Source organism: Lontra canadensis, unplaced genomic scaffold, assembly GCF_010015895.1.
Source record: "Lontra canadensis isolate GAN:19392208 unplaced genomic scaffold, GSC_riverotter_1.0 scaffold42, whole genome shotgun sequence".
Classification (NCBI taxonomy): Eukaryota; Metazoa; Chordata; class Mammalia; order Carnivora; family Mustelidae; genus Lontra; species Lontra canadensis.
The window spans coordinates 10,613,830-10,619,251 of NW_022631036.1; the positions used below are offsets into that span (position 1 = coordinate 10,613,830).

General features: G+C 34.7%; 1 long non-coding RNA gene across 1 annotated transcript in view; it reads left to right on the top strand.

The window, feature by feature from the left end:
* Positions 1-1,944: 1,944 nt before the first annotated feature.
* The window catches only part of LOC116875600, a 77,119-nt gene continuing 73,641 nt past the window's right edge, over positions 1,945-5,422 (top strand). Inside the window, exon 1 of the long non-coding RNA XR_004384233.1 lies at positions 1,945-1,964. This is a non-coding gene — a long non-coding RNA (uncharacterized LOC116875600). The remainder of the gene's footprint in view (positions 1,965-5,422) is intronic.

Below are 5,422 nucleotides of genomic sequence, written 5' to 3' on the forward strand. Positions count from 1 at the left end.
AGTAACTTATCTCTTTTTTGGTTGCCGAAATTCACAAAGGATAAAATAAATTTATATAACTTATAGTTTTATAAGTTATATAAATTTATATTTAAAGTATATTTATTTATACTTTCTTTCCTTCCTTTTTCCCTGAGTTATTATCACAACTTTGTTACAAAATGTGATTTGGGAAAACAAATGTTAATGTTGTTTCAGACAAAAGATCAGAATGCTAAGATTTGGGACGCCTGGGTGGCTCAGTCAGTTAAGCGTCTGCCTTCAACTTGGGTCATGATCCCAGAGTCCTGGGATGGAGTCCTGCATTGGGCTCCTTGCTCGGCAGGAAGACTGCTTCTCCTTCTCCTGCTGCTACCCCTGTTTGTGTTCGTTCTCTCTCTCTCTGACAAATAAAATAAATAAAATCTTTAATAAAAAGAATGCTAAGATTTGTTTTTATGACAAATAAAAGCTGGAACTAAAAGGAGAATTCTGGAAAAGTGAATCCTCCAAGGATCAGAGATATTTTGTACATTAAGAAAGGGAGAGAAGCACATTAATGAATATAAGCAGGCACTATAACTGTGCTTATGCGAGTTACATGATCTAGCCTCTATTCAGCATGATCATAATATGTAGTGGATATTATTATTCCCGTTTTTTAACAAAGAAAAATTTCTCAGCTCTAAAGAGAAATGCTTGTTCATATCTATTTTACTTAAAAAATGGTACAAATAGAATATATGACATTTGAATGTACAGGGATAGGGATAGTTGCCCAAAGAATAACAAAAAAGAGAAATAAAAAATATTACTATATGTTTGAAAAATTTATTTTGGAAATTTAACACAAATGCAGAATTTTTAGTATAATATAAAATACTCATCATCCTCATGAACAGTTATGAATACATCAGTTTGTTTATATCACTTTCCATGTCTCTTCCTAGATTATTTTGAATCATATCCAATGAATCATCACTTTAACTGAAAATGCTTAGTAGGTATCCCTAGATAAAATGCACTCTTAAAAAACAACCACCATTATAAACCTAAAATAATACTCATTTTTACTGTGTTCAAATATCAACTTTTTATGTTTTTAAAATTTTTAAATTTTAAATATTTAAAAAAACTATGGTAAAAGATACAAAAAATAAAATTTACCACTTAAACACTTTGAAGCATATCGCTCAATGACATTAAGTACATTTATATTATTATGCAACTGTTACTGCTATCCATCTCTGAAACTTTTCATCAAATATCTATTTTTTAAAACTGTTTCAATCATCACACAAACAATTTACTTGTATTATGACTTGGAAAATGGCTCTTAAATATTTAATGTTTCAGTTTCCTTCTTTTTTTGTTTTATTGAAGAAAGCAATTCATAAATCTAATTAATAGACAGTAGTCTGAACACTGATGATTCTAGCCACCAGCTAGTTTCTTATGACTAGGTCTGTTTGGAGTTTTGATTATATTCATATTCAATTATTTTTGACAAGACTGCTTCATATAAAATCATGCATACTTCCATTCAAAGGTATGATGTTCAATTTTGTATGCCAACTTGACTGGGCCACAGAGTCCCCAGATATTTAATCAAATATTAATCTGGTTGGTCTGTGAGGGTATTTTTGGATGAGATTATGGTAAACTAAGTAAAGCAAACCACCCTCCCCAGTTTAGGTAAATTTTGTCCAGTTCATTGAAAGCCTGAATACAACAACCCCTGCCCTTCCCCACTGGCCCCATGAATAAGAGGAAATTCCTCCTTCCTGACTGGTTGAACTTGAATATTGATCTCTTCCTGTCTCCAGACTTGAACAGAAACAACAACTCTTCCTGGATTTCATGTCTGCTGACTTTCAGACTGGAATTTATACAATGCTTTCCTGATTCTCAGGCTTTAGGACTCAAACTAGAGCTGCACTATTTGATCTCTCCTGACATCTTGGACTTCTCAACCTCCAAATCATGTGAGTTAATTTCTTATAATAAATCTTTTTCTATATATATACATCCTGTTGGTTCTGTTTCTCTAGAGGGCACCCTGACTAATACAAGGGGCTATATGTATATCTGGCTGCCTTTGTTTTTGTGACATTTCCACTAATGATCATTGACAGATGATCTGTTATCTAAATAAGAATTCTTATTCTTATTTAAGAATAAGATTTTATATTAAGATATTAAGAATTCTCTATTCTGCCACTTAAATAAGAATTCCAAAACAATAATATTCTGATTTTTATTTATTAAAGAACTCATATAACTCAGTAGCAAAATAAAAATGAACAATAGGATTGAAAAATCGGCAGACGAACTAAATAGACAGTTTTCCAAAGAAGACACATAAATGGCCAAGAGACACATGACAGGTTGTTTAATATCACTAATCATCAGGGAGATGCAAATCAAAACCATAGTGAGATATCATATCACACCTGTTAAAATGGCTGGAATAAAAAAGACAAGTGGTAACAAGTGTTGGAGAGGATGTGGAGAAAAGGGAAAGCCTTGTGCACTGTTGGTAGAAATGTAAGTTGGTGCAGACACTCTGGAAAACAGAATGGAAGGTCCTCAGAACATTAAAAATAGAAGTACCCTATGATCCAGCAATCTTAATTCTGGGCATACATCCCAAAGAAATAAAAATAGGATCTCGAAGATGTATCTGTATTCCCATGTTCATTGCAGCATTATTTGCCATAGCCAGGATATAGAAACCACCTAAGTGTTCATCAATGGATGAATAGATAAAGGTGATGTAAGATATCTATATTATCTAGATGAGTTATGAAAAAAAATCTTGCCATTTACACTCATATATGACTCTTGAGGCCATGAAGCTAAGTGAAATAAGTCAGACAAGAGAACAGATAATACGGGGGTGCCTGGGTGGCTCAGTGGGTTAAAGCACCTGCCTTCGGCTCAGGTCATGATCCCAGGGTCCTGGGATTGAGCCCCGCATCGGGCTCTCCACTCAGCGGGGAGTCTGCTTCCTCCTCTCTCTCTCTCTGCCTGCCTCTCTGCCTACTTGTGATCTCTGTCTGTCAAATAAATAAAATCTTTAAAAAAAAAATAGAGAACAGATAATACATGTTATCTTTTAGATGCAGAATTGGAACAAAAATTCAAAATCATAGAAATAGAGTAGAAAAGTGGTTGCCAGGGGCTGCAGGGTGGGGGAAATAGGGAAAGGTTGATAAAAGGGTAAAAACTTTTAATGATAAGAAAAAAAAAATAAGTATATATATAAGAAGGTTAGCTTCTATTACTCTTCTTTTTTTTTTCCTTTCCTGGAAAAAGTCATGTAAATATATTTATGTTTTTTCTATATTTAAATATATTATTGATAGCATGCTACACATTCTATCTTGATTTGTTCAGTATAATACTTTGTGAAGAACACAGCATAGTATTATAAAAATGAAGTCATTTACCTGTAAAATTTAATGAAAACGTTTTTGAGGAATTAATGCTTGAAATTGGTCTTCAGAACCCACAACTGTCCATGGGAAAAAAAAAATGACAGGGTCAAAAATTTAGGAGAATAAATTTAGGAGACTGGAGATCAATTAGGAAGCTACTAGTTTTATCTAGATGAAAACATGAAAAATTTGAAATGGTTAGAGATGAAAAAGCACAAAGTTAGAATCGATGGTTTTGGTAAACTTCCAAGATGTGGGTAACAAGAGGGCATTATCTAAAATAATTTCAATGTTGCAAAAAAAGGTGACTGAAAGAATTATGGTGACATCAAGATAGGTAAGAAATGCATAAAACAGTATTAATTGAAGTTAGGATATTATACAATCAACATTCAAGGTTTAGTCTATTTTTTTGATATGTCTGCCATATTGTCTAGTAGTTTGTGAAAATGAAACACAAGACTTGGAGATCAGACCTGGACACATACAAATTGATTTGTATTTGGTTTACATAAAACAGGCAGTGATCACTATGAGACTGGAGAAAGTGCCAATGAAAGTAGTTTAAAGCTTGGAGTAGGCAGACACAAAAATAAGGGAGAGTGAAACAAATAAACCAACAAACAAAAACAAACCAACAAAGAAGCTTTATTTTTAAAAAGATTTACTTATCTATTTTAGAGAGAGAGTGCACTCAAGTGGGAGTTTAGGGGTGGGGGTCGGCCAGAGGGAGAAAGCAAGAGTCCTAAGCAGAGGCCATGCTGAGCCCCGAGCCCTATGCAGGGCTGGACCTGATGACTCTGAGATCAGAACCTGAGCTAAAACCAAGAGTCCATCACTCCGTCTACTCAGCCACCCAGGTGCCCCAGCAAAGCTTTAATTCAATACAAATAAGAAGAAAGACAGAAGCAAGTATTAGACTTCCAGATTTGATCAATATTTGAATAGAATAAACAATAAATTAATTTTTTTTAACAGGAGAAGCATACAAATTTAATTGATCTTTTAAATTTTACTTTCATGAAGACTACATGGAAAAGTAAAAACCCAAAAGAAGCTGTTAGGCTTAGAAGCTTATATACTGTTTTAACAGAGAGTGATAAAATGTGAACCAAATAGGCAAAGAAAAAGGGGCTTGAGCTTATAGAGGTGGCAAATTGGGGAAAAGTAAATATATGGGCAAACTGATGGAGAATAAGGGTTATTTTAGTAAGGTTTATTTATGCAGATTCATCTCAGTGCCATCTGTTTCTGGTAATAAGGGTTATTTTCCTCTTCCTAGTACAGAAGAGAGGGGACACCTTTACAAATGAAAATTTGTGTCACTTTTCTTTTTTTAATTTTATTTTTTATAAACATATATTTTTTCCCCCAGGGGTACAAGTCTGTGAATCGCCAGGTTTACACACTTCACCCCACTCACCATAGCACATACCCTCCCCAATGTCCATAATAACCCCAACCCCCTCTCCCAACCCCCCTCTCCCCAGCAACACTCAGTTTGTTTTGTGAGATTAAGAGTCACTTATGGTTTATCTCCCTCCCAATCCCATCTTGCTTCATTTACTCTTCTCCTACCCCCTTAACCCCCCATGTTGCATCTCCTCTCCCTCATATCAGGGAGATCATATGATAGTTGTCTTTCTCTGATTGACTTATTTTGCTAAGCATGATACCCTCTAGTTCCATCCACGTTGTCGCAAATGATAAGATTTCATTTCTTTTGATGGCTGCATAGTATTCCATTGTGTATATATACCACATCTTCTTTATCCATTCATCTGTTGATGGACATCTAGGTTCTTTCCATAGTTTGGCTATTGTACACATTGCTGCTATAAACATTCGGGTGCACGTGCCCCTTCGGATCACTACGTTTGTATCTTTAGGGTAAATACCCAGCAGTGCAATTGCTGGGTCATAGGGTAGTTCTATTTTCAACATTTTGAGGAACCTCCATGCTGTTTTCCAGAGTGGTTGCACCAGCTTGCATTCCCACCAAC